This window comes from Rissa tridactyla, chromosome 3 (genome assembly GCF_028500815.1).
Source record: "Rissa tridactyla isolate bRisTri1 chromosome 3, bRisTri1.patW.cur.20221130, whole genome shotgun sequence".
NCBI classification, from domain to species: Eukaryota; Metazoa; Chordata; class Aves; order Charadriiformes; family Laridae; genus Rissa; species Rissa tridactyla.
In genome coordinates this window covers 1,872,714-1,899,000 of record NC_071468.1, presented here as the reverse complement: position 1 = coordinate 1,899,000, position 26,287 = coordinate 1,872,714, and positions in this window count along the sequence as shown.

Here is a 26,287-nt window from a genome sequence, read left to right as displayed (position 1 = left end):
CCAGTGCGTTTGCCGACAGCGTGTCCGGGGTGCTTTCTGTAGATCTCTCGCACGCCTCTTTCTTGGGGGGGGGAGCATCTCTGCTGCGAGGCTAAAGCAAAGAGCTAATGACCAATTATGTGTGCCTCTGCTATATTAGCTTTCCTCTCCAGCGCAAGAAATGCAGTCGCGGGAGCTCTGGTGTAGGTGTGCAGGTTTCTGGGCACTGGGCTTCCACCTTCTGCAATGTTCAGATTTGGACATCGATGTTCTTGCCTTGCTGTGGCATTGCTCAAAAGGAACGGAAGGGTGTTCACGCCACGTGTATCCTCCTGCGTAGTTTAAAGCAGAAACGGTCACCTACCTTTTAATTGTACTTGAGAAATTAAGCAAAACTAGTGCCAAAAGGTGCCTGGTGTCCCCTGGGCTGTGATGGCAAGTCATTGATTGTATCGTTTGAATGTACCGGTCTGATGGACTCCGTGCTAAGGGACCAGTTGTGTTGGTCTCCTTTACGTAGGTGCAGCTGCCTTTAGGACAGGAGGCGGATGCATTTAACTTCATTTAATTTAAGGGCTCACTCAGGTGCAGTATGTGGATTTTTAGAAATGAATCCCAAGGCAACGGATTTACATCTCTACCCAAGCCAGCTGCCCTTCTGGCTTTTGACTGTGGTCCACAACTAGACTCGTGTCCCTTGGACCCATTTGCAAGCTCAGTCCTTTCTCACACCTCTGGAAACCAGAAGTGTTTTGGGTGAGGCAGGTGGAGAAGGAAGACTGGACGAGTGGAAAGACAGGGCACCGTCTGCTCTGTGTGAACTGTTGTGAGGTGCCACTGCGGCTATGCTGAAACCGGAATATGCACGGTCCGTCTTTCTGTTGTAAGGATCTGGCCTCTTACACCATGATTTCCAGGGCTACTTTCTCCCTGAGTGACCTGCAACTCTGCCCCTTCTGCATGTACAGCGGCTGCAAATCCCTCGCTGTACCTGTGCCTGTGCGAGCACCCCCCGCAGAGAAGCAACTGATATTGGTCTAAACACATTTGTGTATCTCTCCCTGACATTTGCTCTGTTAAAAGGTCAGGCTTCTGCAGCGGAGACAAGAGCCGTCTTCCTCATTATCACATATTACCGCAAATTTCCATTTCCAGCTCCAAAGTTTCCAGTGATTTCTGCTGCTGTGGCTGGGGCAATCCGGCACAAAGCACCGGCTGCCAGCCTGGAAGCTCTGCCCCAGACTGCACCGATGGTGCTTGGGGAGAGAAGCAATGAGAGTTTGGGGAATATTTGGGAAAACCCAGTTCATTTCTTGCTGCAGTAAGTTCCTTGCGTGCAGTGGCAAGTTGGAAAAATATGTGACACATTTAACTTAAAAAGGCAAGTCTGCAGAAAGAAAGGGTTGTTCTGCAAAGAGTCATTCATATTTTTTCAGTCTTCCCGCAGAAGCGCTGCTCTCGGTTTCTCTGTAATCTCTGCTATTTCCTAGTATCAGAGTGTGGTGCTGGCAGAGGCAAAACCCGAGGCTAAACTTCAGTTTGTATTTTTGCTCAGAGGAAGTAGGTTCTGGGATCTCTTTGGCTTTTGGACGTCAAGGAGCCAGACTCAGAAGCCTGAGGGCAGGGGGGAAGGTGTATTTTTCTTGTTCAACTAAGGTCTTGCTGATGGGAAGACACAGATGCCAAAATAAAAGCGTGTGTGACATTGCTCTTTGGGAGTTCGCTTTGTAGGGGTATCTGCTCTCTGCTTTTCATATTGACCCTCTCGTTCAACCTCAGGAGCAGTTATATGTATCTTTACATAAAAAGGTACCACAAATGTTGATGGGGTAACATCAGTGTAGAGTAAGCAGACAGTGTTCTTGCTTTTTGCACTTATTTGTTTACACACTGACAAACAGGCACAGGAAAAGCATTTGCTTGATCATTAGGTGGCCTGGCTGGGAAATGGAGGAGCATCTTGCTGGTACTCCTCCAAGTCCCACGGGCTGCGTGGATGGCCACTGGCTGACTTTCCTGGTTTTTCTGCTGACTGCAAACATGCTGTAAGGTGGCCACTCAACGGTGGCCTTGGGAGAAGAGATGATAAACTGCTGATTTCGTAATGGAAGAGTTAGGGGAGAGGAAGGACCTTACTTACTTTGGCCTTGGATGTGGGTGAGAGCTGGGGAGCCCTTCTACAACAACAAAGTCAAAAGAACAAATACCACACAGCGGAGTTTGAATGTAGGTTGTTTTTTTTTTTTTTCTCCAATAACAACCATAAAGAAAATATACTTTAGAAGCAAAATATTTTTTTCACATTCTTCCCCTTAGTTTTCTTCCTTAATGTGGCGATGGCAGACCACAGAGCTGTAGTCGTGGAAGGCAAAATCTATACTGGTATCTACTCTTCAAATACACAGATACTAAAGATTATGGTACAGTAATTTCTCCGCGTGTGACGCACCTCCCTGCTTGGCTCTGTAATGCAGTGGGGTACCCGCTGGAGAAGGGGCTCCAACAAGTGATGGGATGGGCTGCCACCGAAGCAGGTTAGGTGGCAGGATGCTTTCACTGTGCTCCTACCCTGATAACTTGCAGTTTGTCCCTTCCTGCCAGACCTGGAGTGATAAAAACGCCCGATGAGGAAAGAGTATTTTGCATAATTGCCCTTGCATTTTTGCCTTATAGAAAACATTATTGGGCCTGACGTTTTTAGGTACTTGGAAAGTCCCGTTCCCTGAAGCATTTGTGGATACTTTGGATACAATGCATTGTGCCAGTTTTTTTACGTTAATTCAGTAAAGCAATAGCGATGCATTTGAATTCTTTACCATTGAAGTTGTGACTGACGACAGTTGTAATGTAACAAGATGAAGATGACGTCCTTTTAGCTGTTCTCCTGTCTTGCTGCTACAGAAAGTTAGTGCTACCTTAAACCCTGTTTGCCATTAATGAAAAATTCCACTATTTTTATTAAATTTCAGAATCACCTCAGCTAGCATGAAAAACAATGATATTGGATTTCTTTTTAAAATTAACAATGTATGTAACGCAGTAAAAAAAGCTGACATTTACTTAGTGCCTGGAAGCAAAGAGACTGCGAGGCAGACTGCGGCGCTTCTCTCCTTCATCCTGCAGCCTGTGTGTGTGGTTAGGGGACGTGAGGCGAGGTGGCTTGGGGTGGATCGCACAGTTAGGATAAAAGCCAAGAAACACCATCACTATTGCTACCTTTTGCCAGTAGGAGAACTTTCAGGGCTCGGGGTATGGGGGGGAAGATTTATTTTAGCAGCTGGCCTGGACGTTTGCCAGAATGAGAGGGAGCTCAGGAGCGAAGCTGAGGATCTTGGTTCAAGGATGCAGGAGATGTGAGCTTGAGCTGGACAATCACCAGCTCCGGTCTGTCCTGTGGTCAGGCTGGGAAGGGACGGGACCTTAAGCCCAACTCAGATGTCAAAGGGACATTCACCATCCAACCAGTGCAAGTAGTGGGGATGGTGTGCAGGGGTCACAGGGATGGCCAGTGAGATGGGAAGGGGAGCTGATAAGAAATATTACTCTAATTTCACTTAATACTTTTAAGGCGTGTTTATTTATGGTATAAAATTATGGAGTTAGTATTTTACCCTAGGTTCATTTTAAAATTCACTCTCCTTAGGCAGTTTCTACTGCAATGAGCAGGATCCCTTATAAACCTAAAAGCAGGGAGTCGCTTCATACCTGTCTGCAGGCACTGGGGAGGGTGCGGAGTCTGGCAGAGACCAGCCTGTCTTAGGCTGACGCTGTTATTTGATTAACAGCCTGGGCAACCTGGAAATGAGCTTGCTCTCAAGGAGAGTCCACAGATCACCAGGAACATATTCTTGTAGGGAAGTATCCTCATTGCCTTCCTAATTCATTCCTCTCTGCTTTATCCAACATGCATTGCTACTGGATTATTGACTATGTGATTTCTTTTCTTGATGTGAGCCACAATAGAAAAGGCATTACTGTACCAGACAGGGCAATAAAGCAGGGCTGTGTGAGTTGGACTTGTGGTAATATTGAGCATGGCTGGGCCGTGGCATACTCATTCTCATTTAGGGCTTGGTCCCCACCCTTCCCTGTGGCTTAGGGGATGCTCTAGATGTGTAGACCAGATGTGGGACCAGAGACCTACACCAAGGTCTCCTTCCATCCTTGTAGTCCTTTCCTGTAGGGACAGTACAGAAATTGCTGGAGCCTAACGCCAGGCGTATGCAACAACTCAAACGATGACAGGTGGGACGAGCCTTCACACTGCGGGTTATGAACTAATCCGCCTGGAGCTGGGGAAAGAAAAATCATCCTACCTGCAAATCCAGCTGGACACTGAACAGCTGAGGGAGACAGCCCAGGGAATGTGCAAAGGTCTGTGCACCGCTGAAACATTAGTGACACAAATCTCCTGCTCCTGGCGCTAGGGTGACTGTACCCATACGTGCTCCCCTTCCACCCCGGTTTACCAAGCGCCGGTCAGGAGCAGGATTTCACCGTATTGTGTGTCAGGTTTAAATTCCTTCCTTACAAGGAGTGCTTGTGAGAGGGTGCTGCGGATTTCCTCTGTTACCTACCTCGGCTCTTTCCAGTCCTGGTTGGGTTTGCTGCCGGCTTTGAACTCCCGTACGTGCTAAGCACAATGCAAAGATGTCTCAGTAAAGACTGAGATACCCACATAAAGGGTGCTCTGAAAGTCTATACAACGGCTGGTCAGTTCTGGTCAGCAGTTGGGAGTTATAAATAGCCAAAAATCAGCTAACCGTCGTCCTATGCCACCATAGGAATAAATAAGAAGTGCATATTTTTGAAAGGCTTTTACTCTTGGAAGAGAAAAAGATATAATAGCTTTTTTTAATATGTCACATAATTTATTCTGACAAACAGATGTATTTTGTTGTTGCCATTATCATTTGATGAAATAGTTTAAAGCCGGTCCAAGGTGGTGCATCTTCAAATATAATGTATACAGTACATCTAGCAGTTAACAAAATTTGGATGTGCAGCATAGAATGGTCATTATTTTTACTGAAAAAAATAAAGGCACTAATTACTTACAGACAAGATACTTAGCACAAACAGATAAGCTTCAAAATGAAAAATTCTCGGTTTATGATAATTATGTTCTCTGCTTTGTTTTCAGAGACTGATAATTTGAGGCTTTAAAATCACCAGGAAGCCATTAATTGGAATTCTTCAATAAAAAATAAATTACATAGAAGTTCATGATGAGTTGTAAAAACACAGAGACTGTATTATGCAGTGAGCGACATAGCTGTGCATGTCTATAAATAGTAGAGCAATGTCTAACAGCAAAACTGTAAAGAATTTGAGATGTGCAGATAGCAATTATTCATGGATCCCAACGATCTGCAGATATTTCAAATAACTGCTTTTAGCAGATCAGCTATCCAATAAAAGCAGGGCTTTATTTCCAAGTGGCACTCTTGTAACGTGTTGCTGCTTGTTTTTGACATCTTACATGACATTATTCTTCTAGAGTCGATTATAATGAGAAGACATGGAAATCCACATATCGGAGCAGACGCTCCACTCCATGCGTGTGCTGGTCGATAGGAGTTGAGGGGATTTCTCTTATGAAGGGTCAATATGGTCCTTCCTCCTATACTGGGCTCAGATCCTGAAATCTGTAGCAGCTGACCAAAAGAAAACATTTGATTTCTCTTTCTTACCCCGTTTTTCTGCTCTCCCCTTATTCTCTGCTTTCACCTGGGACCAAATCCTTAGCGGCTGATCCTGTGAAAGCTGGTAGAGCAGGTTCAAGGACTAAGGATCTGCCCAGTGGCACCGATCACAGAATTTCTCTTGACATATGAAGGAGCCAGACTGAACTCTTGTTGGAGCGAAGTGAGCAGTTTGGGGGGATTTAGGAGACCTGCTACTGACGGCTTCCACCCACCCAGACCCCTTACAGTATCCACTGCTGTCCTTCCAAACGCATGGGACAAACAGTGGGGCAGAGCCACCAGGCTTCAGCAGTGTCCCAGCAAAAGCGAGTCTCAGAGGAGCGGTAGTGTATTGCTTTATTCAGTTTTTCTCCCGCCTTTCTCCAGCAAGTGGGTGAGTCCCATGAGGAGACTAGGCTTTCCCCTTTCCCGAGGGAGAGCTGACACATCTTTGCTATTGCTCAGGATCCAGGCCTGAGACTCGACAGAGCTGCCGATGGGCCTCAGTTAATTGTCTGACCCAGAGGGTACAAAATACTGTTATATTCCAGCTATGCTCTTTTCGTGACCACTAGCACCCCGGGCTCCTGCAAGGAGCTCTTTAGATAAAGCAAGTAATAAAAGTGATCGTAGGGATCCTTGACACATGCCACCTAGTAAAGGAAGCAGAGCAGGTTTCAGCTTATTCACCAGTGAGCTCAAGGGGATGCACAAAAGAGTGAAGTGGCCTTGGTAGAGCCTGGTCTAAAGTTACACTTCAGGAAGACAGAGGAAGTATTTCCCGAGGACCTGATCAAAGGCGCTCTCTCTTCAATGCCAGTATAATGCCTTCTGGCTGCCGTCGTACACAGGTAGCATTCAAGGGCTTTACGCGACTCTCAGGTGAGCGCAGAATAAATATAATCAATCTAGGCGAGTTAATTCTCACAATATCAGCAAGCGCGGAGTTGCAAACCATCTTGTTTAATATTTTGTGGCTAAAATTAATCAAAGGTATCAGCTGGTTTATTTCCATCCCCCCACCACCCCTGTTTGTTTAAATCGGAGTTAGTGTGATCACAGGGAAGGCAGGACAATGCGAGTCCGGGGAGACAAGGGTAACGGGAGACAATAGCAGTGAGTCTGCAGGGAGACCACTGTGATGTCAAGACAAAATGACATAGTGTCAGGAGACAAAGCTATACAAAGAAAACATATTGGGGCTCTGCTGGCACTTGAGGAGTATCGTAATTCTCGGATAATAAAACCTACCATACATCATCCAAAATCAATTGATAAGAGATCTCAGAGAGATTAAAAACTGTTCCCTCCCATTCATTAGTAAAGGTGGCTTCTGTCCAAAGCCGATTGTTGGTGTGGGCCAACTATGATAAATGCTCTCTTCCCCACCAAAGAGAAACACTTCTTAATGAGCTATCATCGTGTGTACGTTTTAATTTCCAAATTGCTACAGTGGATATACAGAGTTCCCTAGAAGTGAGTGTGCTGCTCAAAGGCATGCTACCCTAAGCACTTTTTTTCTTGTAGGTTCCCAGAACTTTTTGATGCCAAACCAATCCTGTGGCGTCGCCTTTGCTTAGGATTACAGTGCAACAATAAACAATTAACTTTTGTTTGTATGTTTCGTCGTACTACTTACAGGAAAGTATTCATACGTAGTTAGTGTGTGGCACCTAAGCATTTGGGGGAGGGAATCGCAATGGCTGGGCACCCGCAGCTCCTATTTACTCATGAGGCGGTTGCTGATACTCAGCACCTTTGAATATCAGGACATTTCTTTATGGGAAAAGCTGCTTCCCAATAGGATGGTTCTGCCTGTGCTCCATGGCTTGGTTGTCCCCTCTTTCTCTGTGTGTGGCTTAGCCTAGGAAATGTCCTTCCACAGTCCCCGTGCCCCCCGCGAGGGCAGAGACCAGGACGTCACACGCAGCAGCGCCCGGAGCAGTGCAGAGGAGGTACAAAGACACCCAGAGCCCACCTTTGCTTTCCTGCTGCATCCCTGAAGTTCACAGCTCAGCACGGAACCAATTCTTGGTCCTGGAAATGCCTCGCATGTCTTGTCCTGACGCAAACCCCGCAGCTCTTGAAGAGCATCGGTGACATTTATCCCGTGTCTCTAAATTATTCTCAGTAGAGTGGTGCTTGGGACGATGACAGTGATGCTGCAAAAGGTCACTTGATGGACCTCGGTGCTCCGTTTTATTTACTTAGTTTATTCAGCTTGCAATGGAGACAGGACGTGCTTAATACGTTGGCCACGTCACAGGCAGCCAAGCTCTGGCCCCAGCACCTCCGCGGATTAGAGCATTTATAGGAGGCGTTAGAAGAAATGCAAGGAGTTCAGCACATTTTTTTTTTGTATGTCAGAATTTCAAAGGATTTGTGAAATTTAATGAACTCATTTAATAGGCATAATTGTCTTGAGTACATGTGAGAAAACTTCTGAAATAGCAGAATTAGGCATGCTCCATTTTGTAGCCTTTCAATGACCTCCAGCAAACGTGTGACCCAGATATGAGAGCCTCCTGTCCACTTGCATAAACATGATGTTTTAAAAAGGCGGGGGGGGGGGCACGAATAAAAGAATTGAGCTCTTAATGGCACATGGACGGAGACATACTGGAATCGCAAAACAAATCCAGCAGCAGATAGAGAATTGCCTCGAGACTCTGCGCACTGAAAACTCAGCCGCTTCCTGTGAGGCGGAGGTTTGATGGCCCTGGACCTTTGGTCATCAAAACTGCTCTGGATTTTCCTACGGAGAGGCTCAAATGGGAGTAAGGTGCACAGATCTGCTTTAGGCCCATGAAAATCTCTGCTTTAATGCCTGAGTGATGTCCAGGCTGGTGTTACACGATATATTCAGGATGCGTTGTGGCATTCGGGACTGCTTATTTCCTGGCCCTGATGGAGGATGAGTAGGAGTTGCAAAGGCAGAAGTCATGGCCGTGCTGGGCAGCGAGGAGGTGGTAGCTGCCTGCTCCACCTGTGACCAGCCCTCCTGCCACTTGCAGACCAGTTATGGTGCAAGAAAAAGCTGTAACTTTAAAAATCTCATTAATTAATGTGTGTTTTTAATACGTCATTAACTTCCTATCATATGCCTTTCCCGTTCCCTTGGTCCAGAGGAGCTCTGCGGCTGGATTCTGACCACGGGCTTCTTCGCCCATACTCACAGAGATGGGTGAGTGGCTCTTGATTAGTTTAGGCCACCATTACCATAGTAACAAGCCCTAATTGACAGGACTCTGAATTAATATGCATACTTAGGAGAAGAGGATGGGGGTCCTGCCAGGCGTGCCCGTGCCAGCACACGCAGGATAACACCATTGCTGCTGGCCCCGCTCGTTGCAGGCTGCGGCTCCAGCATTGCACCTATCAAACCACAGGTTCCTGCATCGTGACGAGTCAGGTTTAATTAAAAGCAGGAGCTAGCAAAGTGTTGCTGGGATTTAAAATCATATGCCGTTAGTTATTAACTGCTACAAATTAGGTAGATGTTCTTTCAAGGAGAGTAATTTCCACAGCCGGTGCTGGTAAAGCGAGCTGGCGTGGGGTATCACTCAACTTTCCAAAACAGGGATCGCCAGCTTTCTCAGAAAAACGGCTTTTTGGCCACTTCTTGGGTTTTACGCGTGACCGAGATTTAGCATTGTTCATGCTTGCTTGCAGCAATGATACTTTTCCTTCTGTGAAAACTCATTTTTCATTTTAACACTAATTCCCAGGCAGGAAAAAACATGTCTTGGTTTCTCCACTGAGCCAAATACTGAAACAAAATATTGGGCCAAATTATGCTCTGATTTTGCAACTTTAAAATCTGCCTTTGCAAGTTAGTGCTGAATTTAGTTCATTCCCCTCAGGCGTTTTCCATGCAATAAATATTGTGTTTCTTCTTTCTTTTCTCTCTCTCTCTTTTTTTTTTTTTTTTTCCCCTCCTGCCATTTGGGGAAAATGAAAATTCAAATGAGAGAATGAAGTCAATTGTTGGACTAAAATTTTCTGTACTCTTGGTGTTAGAAGAAAACCACACAGAAGGCTCGCTCCGAGTATCTTGCCTGGAAATCTGCGTTATCAGTGTGACTACAGCTGCTGATACAGATGAGGCATTTTGAGTTGCGGTAGCCAGTGATAAAAAAGAAATAAAATGGAGAAAAATAAAACTTTGAGACCTTAATACTTCTGTTTAGCAGTTTAAAGGGAGAAAGTGGTGAGCTAGTCTGAAGATTTTCTTTCTCCACTACTTTTGCTGCTTCCACAGCCCTGCAGGGGAGAGGAAAACACTCTTTGAGCTGTAATAGGTGTAAAACTAGGCAAATTCAACAAAGTTTTGAGGAGTGAGAATGGAGAGCAGCATTCACAACGTTTTACTTGGCGATCTCTTTATAGGTACTCAGACGTGAAGACCGGAGTGTGATACACGGAGAGAGATTGCTCTGTGCTGGAGAACGGGGGATTTAAGGTACCGCACATAATGCAACTTTTATTGCGTGAACAAATGTACAGTGCAAACTTCGGTCTTTGGCAGAAAAAGAGGAAGAAAAAGCTCTTCAGCACCAAAGTTTTTATGTTAATCCAGTACAAGCTATTACAATATCTGTCATCGCTAGCTTTTTAAAAGCCAGTAAGGCTGAAAGCCACAACCTACACGTATCTCCACAGTAGATATATCAATTCTTTTTCCAGAAGTTAACTGATAAATTGCGTGTGTGTGTATACGTACGTATGGGTGTGTACGTGTTTTCCTGTGGCTGTGAGACGTAAAGTAGATAGTAAGGAAATGTAAAAGCTCATTATTGTTTATCACCGAGTGTGGCAAAGGAACGAAAATTAAAGAGGCTGGGGGGGAAGCGAGCAGCTGTAGCTGTGCTGACCCCAATAACTTTTCATAAGGGTGAGTCAAAGCATCAGGATGTCAGACCCTCGTTCCTGCCCTTTTGAACTTACTTCTATAGATCATGACAAAATAGAGAAGTGAGAGAAAGATACTCCTGTCCCCGGTGGGGCAGGGAGGAAACCGGCCACTCATGCAAATATTTCAGATGAGAAGTTGAACACACACCCTGCTCACATCCGCAGGGACGGCCGCGTGAAGCAGTACCGACACGTTTTGGAGGCGGAAACATGTATAAAGTAATAAGTACACGGGGGGAGAAGTAGGGCTTCTTCCTGTCCACTCATGTGAAGTGTAAAACAGTAATTTAGCCATGATGGGGCCTTGCAGCTGTGCTAAGCGGAGCCCTCAAACGTGGGTGATATTAGGCACGGGAGGAAGGAGCTCCACGGGAGCGTCCTGGCCAGGCTGGGGCTCGGCTGTCCCCAGGCACAGGCAGCAGCTCGGCGGGTCGCGCTCTCGCCCTGGGTACGTGACCGGTGGCTCTGCCTGCAAGAACCAACGGGCCACATCCCCTGTCGCATCCTTGCTGCTGCTGGCTGTGGGGCAGTTCACGCTGTGTTGGCACAAGTTGCCCTATGGGACCTATGCAAGGAGATGTTTATGCTCAGAGTGTTTTGTCCCTGAGAGCTGGCCCTGAATATCCCCTCCTTGCTGGGGGTGAGCAGGGACACAACACAGCAGCAGACCTGCTGCTGGCCATGCTTTCAAGCTGGCCATGGGGCTTTCCACCAGGCCCTGCATTGCAGGTGTCAGATGCGGAGCAGCCACCTCACGCCCTGGTAGGTCTTAAGATTTATTTTTTTTTTTTGGTGTCTGTCTGCTACTCAAATGGCAGTGGTTGAGGTCCCACTGGGCTCAGGAGACTCTGCGCTTTAGTGTCGTGCGGCATTGCGTGGCCGATGGTCTGTTTTAAAAGCAAAATGAGAAGTGAGAGGCAGCTGGCGTGCTCACGGACCTTTCATGAAAAGATGGCCCCCAACTTGCTCTCTTGGACAAAGAAATAAAGTAATTTGCAAAACCCAAATTCCCCACTGTGGTAGCACAGGCTGCCTTTTCACTCATTTTAATAAACGGAGATAGCAAGGGATGCTCAAGCTTGCACGATACCCAAGCATCTTTTGCTCTCTTGGATTAAAACAAGCCACTTCTGAAATCAGAAGATTTCGGCTGAGGTCAAGAGGTGCTGCTTCTCACCTGCCAGCTCTTTCTGCTTGATTTCTTACCGCAGTGCGTCAAGGTCCCACCGAGACGCAAGTCCCACTGTTGCAGGAACAGTGCACACCGCGATGAAGAAAAACATTTGCTGTCTCACGGAGATAAGGTGGGAGGGAAAAAAAAAGGCAAAGTGACTGAGGGTTGCTGGGCTGGCTGGGGACAGACATGGAACTAGACTCTACCTCTCCTGCTGGACTGGTGGCCCCAGGGTGAAGCCATCCTGCTTTGTCCTGGTGCGCTGAGTGTGTGGCCATCCAGCCTGGGTGGGCCTCCTGCTAACATTAAGCAACAGCAAAGAATTGCTTTTTTATGCATGTATGCATGGTCAGTGTTGTTGTTAATATTAGAATGAATTATAATCGATTAGGAAGTTCAGCCGCATTGCACTGACATGGGTTGAAAAGCTGGAAACCCTTGCATTTCCAGAACACGCCTGTATTTCTAGATAGCATCACAGCTGCTCGATGGCTGGTCCACCTGAGCAAAGGAGATATTTTACGTGAGTGGATGTGTTATTTGAAAACATGGAGATCTCTTGTTTTATGTGAAGAGGCACGTTTTCAAATAGGGAAACGGGTACGTAATACCCGTTGAAAGGCCCTGGAAGTAAGTGTGTCATTAATATCTCTGTAAAAGTTGCCCTGTCTGCACTCCTCTCACAGTGCTTTGGTGACAATTTGTGAGCAACACTTCCAGGCTGATTTTAGTAAGCCCAGTTCTGCCTGTGCTTTCCAGACCTTATTACCCACGCCTCAATTGCCTAGAATTTGCTGTTATTTCAAAATATGGTATGTCCTAAGAAAAAGTCCTCCTCAAGTCTGTAGGTTAGCCCAGAGTTTGATCATCTGCATCTTTTTTTAAAGCGTTTCCGATGGTATTTAGGTAGTTTGGTGACTTGTAAAGCAGTGAGGGCTGGTTGCCCTTTCATGCACTCTCAATTTCCCCCCATGTGTCTACTGCAATGGGGTTTATTCTTGACTTCAAGTTCAAAGGGAAGACCTGGCCTGAGATTCCCCAATGGTAAATATTGCGTAGCCATAGCTACCTTCACTGTTAGCAGCATAGAATGTTTTCCACAGTATTTTGTTTTATATTCAGCATTTCTTTCTTTTCCACCAGCAGTTAGGCAATTTGGGTCCCAAGCCCCACCTTTGATATATTTTAACACTACTAGGTTGCATAACCTTCCTGAAGTAAAAAGCAGTGAGCGTGTTCCATCTATTTAGTTTATTACAAAAAAACCTTCACAATCCTAATGGCTGTCCAGATCTTTGGGGAAAATTCTTGCTCACCCAGGTCTCAAACCGCAGGTATTCGTATTTTGGTGATATGCCGTCACGCGGGTGAGCGTTCACCCAAACCCTCTGCTGCTGCTGGGGACGAGGGAAAACAGAGTAAAATCCTACATTCAAATGCTGAGAGATCGAGATGTCCCTTTTGGAGGAAATATTCAAACGAGGTGCACAAACACCCGGAAAACTGGCACGGGGCAGGAGACAGGGAGCCGCAGCCTGTCCCTTGCAAGAGAAAGCAGCAAATAACGAGTTGGTTATAGAAGAGATAAAAGAAAAGCTGACCTCTGCGATAAGCGTGGAGGTGGTGGGAACGACGAAGCAAGGAGGCAATTATCACAACTCTCTGGGATGAAGTGGGTACAAGAGCTAACGTAGCTGAGCAGTGAATTTCAGCAGCAAAAAAAAAATGGCTCGTGAACAGCTGCAGGGGTTACTGCTGGAGACTGTATCAGAAGGAAGAAAAATGGATATTGCCTGCAGAGGGACTCGGCACTTTATTGGGCTTCCAGGAGGAGTCGGCTCCAGCGTATGCAGGAATTTCTGAGATGATTTTCCAGCTACTTTAGATTCACTGCAAACAGGTTTCAAGTGATAAAATTCTTTGGGGGATATGGGTTATAATGAATGATCCGTTTGAGAAGGGGAAACAAATAGTGGGATGTTGCAATGTTTTAGCAGTGAGAAAGCCATTGTTTCCAGATTTGTATTAATGATAGGAGTAGGAGGAGAACGGGGAGATGACAGTGTTTGTAAATGAGGGAAGCGATCAAAGATCAACGGCAGTCCCAGGAGGAAGGGTGAGAGCAGTTGGAAAATACTAAATTTCAGCTCCGATTCTCGTGTCCCTTAGGATACTTTAGAAATTTATTTTTTCCCCAAAAGTTTTCTGGGCACCTCAACTCAAGACAGCGCATTAAGCCTGCATACCTCTGTTATTTGGCCGGCAGTTGAATCCAGCTTCTGCTGCTAATACCGATGAGCTTGGAGTCAGGAGACTGCGAGACCTGAGCCTTGTGAGCGACGGCCAGCTGACGTTATTTCAAGACTCCTGTCATGAGCGCCGCTCTCACCATGTGAACGATTATGGGCATTACTCACAACTTGTAAGAACAAAGTGAAGAACAGTATTTGAACTGCGTTTTCTAAATACAGCCACATGAACAATACTTTGAAAGGAAAAATTTCCTGTCAAGAGGCATTTATATGCGGCACCAGGAAAAAAAATTATCTGCTCTGGAGATCTAGATCTGTAGGCAAAAAGATGCAAAGTAGGAAATCCCAAAACACAAAAAGAATTATGTTGCTCAACTAACATTATATTTCTTGCATGATAATAATTATAAACAGATGCACCATTTGATGGTTTGCAGATTTATTTCTCTTCTTTACTTAGTTCAGCTAAAATTTGTAAATTATTTCCCTTCATTTGTGGAATAATTGACTTGTTCTTATGACATCCCCGGGCTTACGATCCAAAGCTGAGTGTGATTTTTCAGGCAAAGCCGGATGTCTCTGTGAAATTCGCGCTGTGATTTCATCACGTCTTACGGGGTTTGGTCCAAAAATTACTGTTGAGATGTAATCACCTGGGCTGTGCAGAAAATGACGCCAGATGAGTGGAGGGGTTGCTTGCACCCTTTACATTCACCAAAACGGCAAACCCAGTGACTCTCCCCTTGACACAATGTCTGTAGGGATGCCAAAACCAAAAGTTTTGGAGAAAGAGAAGTTTTACAGAATTGCATGTCAGGGAACGGTGGGAGAAGACTTTCCATTTCTAAAGCCACGCAGGCTCTTTGGAGGGACCTGCTCTGCCACAACCGCTGGCCAGGATTTCTGTGATTCCTTTTCTTCACCTGCTCCCAACTGCCACAGATTGCCTCATCTTCTCCATTTAAAGATAATTTCAGCTTTTGACATGTTCTTTGTGTGAGTTTGCTGACTTGTTTTGTGAGGCTGTTCGATGCGGCGAGATGCCTTGGCACAATCAGCTTTGCTGCAGCTGGGTGTCACCGCTGGGCTCCTCCTCAAGCAAAGCCCTCGCGTCTCCTTCCTCACCCGTGATGCCTTCCTCTAGTTGGGGTGAGGGTGCACATGTGCCCCAACATCTCCCTCCTCTCCATCAGCCTGTCTGTGTCCTCCTTGCATGAGCATGGACCTAGAGGAGGACGCCCCTGTGCCCTGGAGTGGGCAACCTGTCTTGTCTCTGAAGGCACAGGTAGATGCCACCCTTCTCAGGCTTTTCATGTGACAAACAAATACCTGTTTGTGACTACTAACTGAGTCACCTTCTGCCCGCAGTTGCAGTCCTCGTCAGACATCGTTTCAAGCGTTATTCTTGGCAATAATGTCTCGTTCAGCTCAGCCTCTTCTATACAAGTGATAGTGCACTTTGGTTTCCCATCTTTATCAGAACAGGCAGCTTTGTACTTAAAACCTGCTTTTGTTATTGCTGCTTTGTGTTTGTGATGGGCACTTTTTGGTTGGGAAATTGTGTCTTCCCTTTGGACTGCATTCCTTCACACTGCCAGTTTGGTCTGTGCTTCGCTGCCTGGTTTTCCCGAGAAGCTGGTTCCAAGCAGAAAAGGGAGGTCACCTCTTACGTGTCTTGGAAATTTACAAGAAATATCCCCTGGAAATCGGATACTAAGATATTAAATGTGCACATAGAGTTAGAAGAGAACCTCTTAGTGGCATAAACTTTTTTATGATATTCTGTACAGATATTAAGGATAAATATGTTCAGTGTTGAACAAGTGCTACCTTAAATCATTTAATCGCTCTGTGTAGGCTGTGGCTCACTCAACACCAAAGCTTAGACCTGTTTCCAACCTCTCCTCAATACACAACACAGGATCGCTCCACCATATTCACTGTTTTCTCTCGTGCTACCCTTTTCCACCCTTCTTGGCCAGGTCCTTTTTCCCCAACAGGGCAACCAGTACCTTAATTTGATTATTTCACTCAATTCATTTATTCTTTGCCTGTAATCGGGTGCCAATCTAACCATTAGTAGTGTCAAGAGCTTTTATGTATGGGTATACCATACCTTGCCCCATCACGAATGACTGGGGCCGGGCTGTCATGGACATCTTGTCTGGGTCTGTCAGCAGAGTTACACCAGGGAAAGGTTTGGCACGTGCTGTAAAAACTAAACCTTGACCCAGGTATAAGCAAATGAGAGAGAGACGGCTATTTAAGATGTCTGATGATGAAGTCAGCTGAAGCCATTTCAATATTGACTGAAATACTTAATTTTATTGGGACTGGCTACTATTAATGTATTTTCCTCTCAGTTACAAGCGGTGGGATTACACAGCTCACAGATCACTAGGTGGACTCTCCATCCTTAGCTCCCCTCTGAGGACAGGACTGGGAGAAAGGTGATCCTTCACACATGCCATCGTCCCCGTGGTCTTACGCCTCTGCCCTTGAACATAGGGGAAAAATGAACCAGGTGCAATTGGCTGGTGATTTGGTTTTCAGCCCACTAGTTTGACCAGAGGACGTTCGACTCTCTGTGGCCAGAAGCCAGTTAGCTGCCAGCAAAGTATTTGCGTGAAGACTCGCGTAACATCTTCTACCTGACAAACCGCATTACATGTCTGTCCCCATGCCCAGGAGTAAGCATCGCAGTTCTTTGCCTCAATGCACTGGGTTATATATAGCCAAAATTGTAAACTTCTTGCGTTGTTGGTCTCTAAGCTAGCATCCAAGGTGGAGCTGATGTCAGGGACCTGTCTTGAGGTGAAGGGGCTCCATCTCAACTACTGCTGCTTGCTCACACCAGGGTCCCTAAAAAATTGGCTTAGCAGAGGCCAATATCCAAGCCAAAAAATGGCAGATCAGCAGCTGCTGGAAGCAGAAACTCCTTCGCAAGTTCTGGTCCTCTCTGTTATCACCCAAGCTGCTTTCCTAACTTTTAGCAACGTCTTTTCGTTAATTAGGTTATGCGTGGCCATTGTACATGAAGTGCTACACGATCCAGTAGGAACAGTGTTTTGTGCCGATGTGTCTTTTCACTTTGTAAGTCTCACATTTTCTTTGCTCTCCAGGTTATGCTGAGATGGAAGGAGGGACTCGGAGAGGGAAGATTAACCTTTCGCTGGCCACAATTCGTTCCCTCTTATCACGGAGGATTCGGCAACCCACCCCCCTCCCATCCAGCCTATCTGTCTGAATTGCTGAAAGCATAATGCTCCCATATGAGAGATAAGTAAGTGAGCTCTCTTTCTTTTCCATAGGGATGAACTGTAGTGTATGCAGATTATTAGGAGAAGAAAATAATATCAGAGAAAGGTGGCTTTCTTAAAAGGCATCAGTAGCATTAGTGTCATGTGTGAAGCACCCATTTGTGACAACGGTACAGACCTTTCAATGGAAAATTGTGCTGTGCTACCTTTTAAAGTATGAAATGCTAATTTTGGATTTACAGTTTTTGAACTGGAGGGCTGCATTTTGCATGGAATTTTGTTTAATTTCCCAGTGAAAAAAGGCATTTGAAACACAACTGCCTACAGCCAACTGTCAACAAAAATCAACTGTAATAACACGCAGCCTGTCACTGATTTATGTGGTGATGTGGTAATCTTCTCAATTTAGCCGGATATTTCTTCTTCGTACCAAATAGCTGAAAGTCTTGCTAGACATTTATGAATATCGGGAGGTGCTATTAGGATGATAATGGGGCGAGATTAAAGAGGTGTTCACTAGTTCAAAGTGCCAGTTAAAGAGACAGGGAATTGAGAGGTGTAGATATATATGGCCCATTGGTATAAGTGAACTTTATATTTTCAGACTTGCTTAAGATTTGGGAGACGGCATATTGAGATCCATCTGCCATGAGAGCATCTTTCTAAAGGGAGACTGGGGGGAGCAGCTATACACGTGTCCCGTCCCCCCCCCTAAAAAATCTGCTTTTGTTTAGCAGGGGGTGGGTTGAAAATCTTAGGCATTGAAGATGGAGCAGATGCATATGAGTGATGTTACGGCAAACAGGGTGTTGGGACCCTTCACCCTTTCCTCCGAAGAGCTGAGCCTTAGGCGCGGTCACTGGGTACCAGGCTGCATCTCCGCGGGGCCTGGCGAGTAAGGTACTGCACTCCGCATAGTACAGCGAAGGACAGTAACTCGCCTCTCGCAAAGAGCTAGAACTAGTGCAGACAAAACCATACTGCAAGACTTGAGCTGCAAATAAAGAGACAAGTTTGTGTTTTACAAAAATGTATAATTTACCAGGCATTTCATTATGCTGTATAAAAAGGCAAAAATGATAATTGAAAATAAACGCGGCTGCCTAGCTACAGTATATGCTGCCAGCGTTACTGGAAATAGAAGCGCTTTCTTGCTGAAGATAGTTAAAATTTTGATACAACTTCTGTCTGCAGATTTGTATAATGTATCTTGTTACATTTGTTTCAGTTTGTGTATTTATTACAGAGAAACAGGCAAAATGTGAGGATCTGTCTGTGTATTTATATACCTAGGGGTTTATACAATTATATTAATTATTAACAGCGTGTTCTGCAGATGCACGCATCTGCAGAGTCTGAGTGAGGATACATGTTGCTGAGTTTATTTCAGAGTGCACAAAGTACACCAGTTACCTTCAAGGTTGCCAAAGATATTCCATTACAAACTCCTGTCTTCCAGGGAGCACAGTTACAAATATAAATATACCAAAGTAATGCTGTCGGGCTTTTTACCCCGAAGCAAAGGGAACTCTGAGTTGCCATTTCTCTTTGGCAGCATACAAAGATGGGGCTACTTGGGGATGTTACCAGAGGAGGAGAAAATAGGTCCATGTGCTGTCGTTGCTTCTGCTCCGAAAGCTTCTTCTCACCCCACCTCCACCCTCTGGTAAGGGCAAGTTGCCACACACATGGTGTCCATCTGTGTCCTAATGCACGACTCTACCTGCAGCAGTCCTGGTGCTCGCCACACCCAAAACAGGGAAAATCTCTCCCAGGGGAGATTTTTGGAAAAAAAAAACCAAACCAAAACCCTCCTGGATTGTGATTTTTTTTTTTTTTTTTTTTTTTCCCAAGCTCTTCAATTTCATAGCAGAGCGAGCTGCAGATGTCTCTAGGCTCACTTCACAGTGTCTGCTCGTGTGCTACAGCAGGAAAAGGCCGTGCAGCTTACCCGAGTTATGAGTGGAGCTACTGAGTTTCCATTAGCTCTGGAGTTAAGTTAAGAAAGGAAAGGTAAGAGGCCTTCCCTTAACTGAAAGAGGCTTAACACCAGTAGGCTGGCTTTAGAGGCCAGAGAGGTAGAGTCAGAGAAACAGCAAACGAAAGGAGTTGCTTGTTGGGGCTCCCATACCACGTATCCCCCACCAGCATGGATGGGATGGGAACACAGTGGACCAGGTACTGGGAAATGAACCGGTCAGAAGGAGAATTATACTTTCATGTACGTGTTTCGATCCACTGTTTGAAATAATCTTTTTTTTTTTTTTCCCCTTTCCATTTGGACTCCTTTTTAATCTATAGACTCAGCTGGGCTGCATTGTTCAGACAGTCGTGGTTGTGTTTGGATGGGTCAGGCCCTATGAATTCTCTTGGCCTTGAAGCGAAAAACTCATCATGAATAATGAAAGAAAAGGAAAATAATGCCTGAGACCGAATGACTTTAACAATGATTAATATCTATTCTTTCCCTCGTAATTTGCCTCCAGACTTTTCCCTTTTCAAAATAGCTTGCCATTAGCAGTTGAACTTTCAATAGTTGGTACTTTGATGGAACTGGTGCTCTGAAGCCAAAGGGAACATTATTATTATTATTATTAGTATTATTTTATGAAATCAAAGTTCATTTTGATAAGTTCAAAGCCCTAGATGAATATAGAAAGGACCAAGTTCTGCCCTCAACCACATCTAGTTTGCTCAAATTGGCCATTTGAAACACAGCGATGTTTGCCAGAGAGATACTGACATCCTTGAGAACGCGGAGGTGTAAACACCACCGTCAGTTCCCATCCAATAACCACTCACAGAGAAGCCGGTCCTGTGCAGAGCATCGCGGAGGGGCTTTGCGGTTATGAAGGAATGGGATATTTCAGGGAGGCAATTGACTGCCACTAAGTAGCTCAGGAATTCTCAGGGGCCTCCACTCAGGTTCCCAACGACTCATCTCAGGCAGGAGATTTTCTCTCTTCAAAGACTTTTATTAAAAACCAGTTCAGGTAAACGCTGACAATAAGCAAGCAAACCTGTTGAGCCCCGAGTCTACAACTTCCCAGGCAACAGGATGCTTCTCCGTGACATTTAAGAGAGCTAACAGCTGAAGAAAATATTGCATATTTTACCCTTTCTACTTAAAATAACAAAAAACCTGCTGTTCTTGCAGTTGCATTTATGTTCATTTTCAGCAGGCTGTCCCCATGCCCGAAGTCTCAAGGCTCCCAGCTGCCTCCTGTTAAAGGAGACCCTTTGCCCATAGTGCCCTGGCCAGTCCCCACTCCAATTCCCTGGCCAGGACTTTGAAATAACCCAAAGCTGCTTTAGCTACCCCAGATCCACACCAGGATTTAGGAAGTGCTGAGTCTGGGCACAAGGAGCCAGCTGGCAGGGTATGGATGAGGAGTAATTACAACCAATGAACTAAAGGGAGTTAATTAGAGTATCCCAAACACCTGTGGAGGTGTTGGGTTTGAGCTTCTGTTTGCTCCTGATGCAGGCAGCTCTCCTGCATGCTCCTTCACGGTCCCTTTCAACATCTCCAACCAACCACCTGGGTTGTCTTCTCTTAGGCTGCCCTGAACTTCAGGTAAGTCTTTCCGTTAGTCCTAAAGTCTTAAAGCTTTGTAGCATCACAACGTTTCAAGCTTTTTTGAGAGGATGAGCAGAGAAGGTTTGATGGTTGTAGGACCTGAAGTTGTTCCTTTCTATGGCTGTTGCAAGGTGGAGTAGTTCCTTGATGTGAAAGACGATGATTTTGTCTTTGTGTGGCAAGAACCTAATTTTTTATTTTTTTTACTTTTTAATCCCTCTACTCACCTATATTTACCCCCCATTGCATGCTTCTGCTTGGTTGTCATGTTTAACCTTTAGACACCTGTAAGCATTTATTGCCTCTCTCGTGAGTCTTCACCTAGCTGATCATCTGTCGATAGCAGCAGGATTTTTATGGCAATCGGTACTTCTTAAGAAAGTCAGACTTCTTTGATTTTCTGTCAAAATAGTGGATGATGGTTTTGTTTGTAATGGTCAGATGTGCCAGTTCTGTGAGCATTATGGTCTTTGCAGTACACGAGTTCAAAATTGTTACGGTCTTTAGTCAGGCAACACTCCTATTGAGTATGTGGTTTTTACCCCTGGTTAAAGCAAGGATTGCCCCAGGTTTCTACTTCGTTCTTTTCCTGGGGTCTCTGGTCTCAGAGAATGGCTGGGAGAGCAAAACCTGCATCGTTTCCTCTGCTGCTGCAGCTTCAGAGAAACCCCGCAGTATTAATGCAAACTTCAGGTGTCCCGGCTAAATTAATTTGTGGGCTTGTGGTCACAGCTGAACTTTGTTAAAACACTGAGGGGTAAAGGATGGCTGCAAAGTACTGAGAAGCTGCCAGAACCTTCTGTGCCTTTCGAGTCAGGCTCTGAATTATCTCTGCCTGCTCTAAGAGGTGGAAGGAGGCCTTTTAATGTATGCCAGGGGATAAAGCTACTTTTGCTGCCCACTGAAAGCGTGGCAACCTCAGCTTGAATGTCTGAACCTGTGTCAGGTGCCCCATTACGGGGACTTTAATGGCTCAGGGGAGGAAGGCTTATATGGCAAACCCCCCTCCCCACTGAAAATCCCCCTGATTTCAGGGGTTTCACCTGCAGCGTATAGCAGTCTGGCTTTTAAGACATAAAAATGCACTTGCGTGTTATCTGCAGCTCTAATTGAATGCATATACAAACCCACAGTAGGTACACCTGTGCGGCCTCCCTGGCACGCATAAGTATTCCCTGCATGCCTGCCTGTTCTCTGCAAGCTACACTACACATTAATAAGATGATCCGTATATTGCATTAAGACATACCGTATGCAGACAATGCTCCAGGTACTGAATTTTTCTTCTTTTTTTTTTTTTTTTGTAAATCCTGAAATATGGCTGATATGGTCCACTGCAAAATGAACCTATATTGGAAATGGCAAAATTGTAATGTAAAATATACTGGGGTCAGTGGGGTGTGATGTTTTTTGCATACGTTTTTTCTCCCTTGACCCATGCCATTCTCCCATATAGAGGGGGAAAAAAGCTTCATCTCACACAGAAATGTGATGTCCTTTACTGCCAGAGGCTGTTGCTGTTTTAAATGAGGAAAAAGCACAATGCATGAAGAAGGAAAATTAAAGCATATTCATTTTGGAAATTAGATACGGTGTCAGGAGACTCTCTGGAAATAGCAGGGTTTGAATGGAGCACCAGACTACAAGACAGTTCACTGAACTTTTGACCACTATTTATACTATGGGAGCTTTTGAAACGGGAAGACAGCAAAGTATTTTATAGCTGTTTAATAGTGGATTGTGGTTTTTACTAGACATTTATCTTCTCTCGGAGTGTATATAAGATAAGTAAACATTATGTAGTGTAATTGCATTATGTTGGAAGCGCTTTAATTTAGGGTTGGTTTATCTTCCCTGCTTGTGGTACATCTTGTCTCAAGCAGCCACGACGCCCACCGCTGCGCGTGGGTGCAGTTGCCACCTGAACGCCTGAGCCCATCCCAGGATCTAACGTGTAACTGGGGTCACTCCTGGGATCTGAGGGATGCTTTTGCTGGTTGTTGTATTGGGCAAAAAATTAAGTCTAAACCAGGAGTGGCCATGGCCATAGACCATTTGAGAAGCTCAAGTAACTTCTAGCTCCTGGCCTGTCTTAATCTGTCTCTTATTTCTATATAGTGAAACTCATTTTAATCTCCTATGATGGCTTCAGTCCCTCTTCAGCATTCCAGGTGCGCTGAGCAATATCCCCTTCCAGGGTTGGCAGCTATCTCATTACAATTGTAATGATGCATCATCAGGCAGACGTGCATGAATGAAACACTGTTTGCAAAACCAAACATGTGTTTGGGGTATTTTTAGATCCTACTAACTTGGGCTGTTGCTCACAGAAATAATGTGGAAAGATCAGAATTTTGGCATAATCCAAGAAAATGTGGTCTCGGAGCAGTTTTACCCCTGACTTGAGACTCTTCTTTCCCTTCTCCGCTTTCCCTCCATCTTCATAAATTTAGCTTCAGTTGGCATGGGGAAAGTTGCACCGTGGTGCTGGGTGTCAGAGGGCCCGGCCATCCAAGAGGGAAGTGCTCTGGAGAAGGAGCTGCCCCCATCAAACAAACCATCTCCTAGAGCTGACGGCTGAAATGGAGTTGTGCTGTATCGCAATAGCCACACATGGTGCTATTTCCCCCTCCCTTTTTTTTTTTTCTCCTTTCTCTTAGAGATGATTGTAAAATGGATCCGTTATTGCTAAAACGGTGAAACACTACAATAAAGCCTTTTTCTTTTTTCTTTTTTTTTTTTTTATATTTGACATCAGGAAAAGTTTAAGCTGATGGACGCTCATTGTGTAGTCCCTTTTGTCTTCTATCGTTTAACCTTCCATATAGTATAGCCAATGTGGGAAGGAAAAAAAAGATTCTCCTTCTGCCATGGAAGATGCTTTTTTTTCCTTGGACCAGAAGCTTCTCTCCTATCACTAGCCAGTAACAACCCTTCTGTTCATCCTTATGTCAAAGCCACACTACTGAGCTAATAGAGATCGCTGACAATTAGAGATGAGCTAAAATGATTTGGCAAACTCCGGGTGCTTGTGAACCTGAGGGTGTTCTCAGATCCCTTTGAGCCTGTCGGGTGTATTGCCAGCCGTGCGCTTCCCATGTCCCCCATCCTAACGGGGAGAGCAGTTGGGACGTTGAGTCCAGCTGGGCCCGGAGGTTGGAGAAGAATGGGAGGGGGAGTCTATCAAGATGCATCTCCTCCCTGCTGAGAGACTCATCTCCTTCCTGCTTCCCTTCCTGGCTGCTCCTCGTTGCTGCTTCTTGCCGAGATGGCCAAGGTACTGTCAGGTTTCTTCTCCCTGGGTGAGACGATGTGACAAGATCCCAGGATGACTCTGTCTTTTGCTTGTGAGTAACTAGATGGGCCGTATCAGGCAAGATGATGTCACTTGCCCAGACAAGATGGACAACGCATGAGATAATGTTTTAAAAGGAATAGAAACTCCCAATCGGCAAACACCTCATCAGGTTTCTGTTTGGTTTGTTTCTTCCTTCTTGTAATGGCTATTCTTTTTTTTTTTTTTTTTTCCCCCCTCTTCTTTTTTCTCTAGACTGATGAAGCATTTCTATCTCATGCTTCCTGGTCGTCCAGAACAATATAGTGAAATATCTTGAGATCCTATTTATGCCAAAACTTTATAGGGCAAGTGGTAATTAAAGAAGTTCTCCTTATTGTTTATTCAGTTTGAAACTGGTTGAAGACAGCCACTTGAAACAATGTCCCAAGTAACTGTTGTTGAAAAAACAACCTATATTAGTGTACCCCAAACAAATATCTTGAAATTAAGAGTACGTAATGGGGTGGTGTGTGGCTAGAAAAGGTAGATGGCTGATGGGTAAGCTGTGGCCAGCAGATTGGCATCAGTACTGCGACTGCCACCTTGAAAGACTGAGTGTACCCTTTATACTTGTCGCAGACCTGCACCAGCCAAGAAACCTTCCATTCAGCCCCGACTAGCTATTTGTGGTAGCGTGGAGGGAAGCTGCTTCCCCAGCCTCATTAGGGAGCTGTGCTGCAGGAAAATTGCTTAGGGAATTTTGGTAAATCATTTGAATCCCGTGAAACTGAAATGAAGAGGTGTATTTCCATTATTTTATTTTATTTTTTTAAGGCTCCAGGGTCTCTTTCTTTTTCATCATGGTGTGGAAATCTGTACTTCAGCGTTCCCGTCTGCCAGCGAGTCTGATATTTGTGAAGGACTTTGGAGGTGTCTTAGCCTTAAGTCCAGGAAAACTTCCATCCTGCGCCATGTGCGTGCTTGGGTCTATTAAATAGTAGTGGTGAAGAGCAACAGGTGCCCAAAAACTAGAAATTAGCAAATTTCAGTTTGCATTTTGCGTGCGTATGAAGTGTTTCCATCCAGCCTCTAGAAAAGCAGAGAGGGACCGTGCCGACAGTTAGATCTTTATCCTACATGACTGCACGTGCTTTGCTGTAGAAAAACCTACAAAACCAGACCCGAGCGGAGGCACAGAGGTAATCAAACAGAAAAACGAATGACTTGGCCCCATCATTTGCATCGTAGCCCATGTGAACACGTTAGACATAAATTCTTTGTGTGTGTGAAGAGATAACAGATCCACATTAATTTTCGAGCTGATTGCCATTCTTTATTAATAGAAATGTAATGTAGTGCCAGTGCCAAGTTCTGCCAGCCTTTCCTTTTTATCTTCTCTTTCAAACATAGACGGCATCGAAGGTCTGATTGTAGTCTCGCCCAATCCCTACTTATTTAAAAGCTGCTTGTTAAGCCAGGGGACAGCGATGGCACCTTATCGTGGCTGAGGTGATGATGTCTTGTCAGCAAACACTGTAAATATCACTCAGAATTTTTCTTAGGCTGAAAATAGTTTCTGTGGAATAATGCTAATTTAATATAGTTTCATAAATTGAAAAGAATTGAATGAATGACGGTAGATCTGTGAATAATTTGTGACAGGATTTGTCAAATAGTGTGTTCCCTTTTAATAGTTTGCTCTGTTCTACGTAGCTACCGAGCGGTCTTGGTTCTCTGTTTGTTTTTTGAGAAAAAGCAGGGTTCTTTTATTATTTTTATTTTTTTTTTAATGCTATCCTTTTTTCTCTTCCAAGGGCTATTGTTTACTTTTGAAGTGGATGAAAGATGAATTCAGGTTACGTTCTGACATTACAATGAAATTGTCAATAGAAATCAATGACTTGTCACATGATGAGTTAGGGTCTATAAGGCAGCCTAACAGTGTCCTTATATCTTCAGCCTCCTTCATTGTGCTGCTCTCCTCAGGAGCCAAGCAACTGTACTGTTATAGAAAGGTGTTGTCATCATTAAGGGGATTATAATGGAGTTTAATAAACCTGGAAGCTGAGGCATGGAACCCTAATATTGGTGCCAATGCTATAAAGCGGTGTGTTGTCTGCAGAGCCTGGTCTTTGTATCTGCATTTATTGACCCTAGAGAGGTA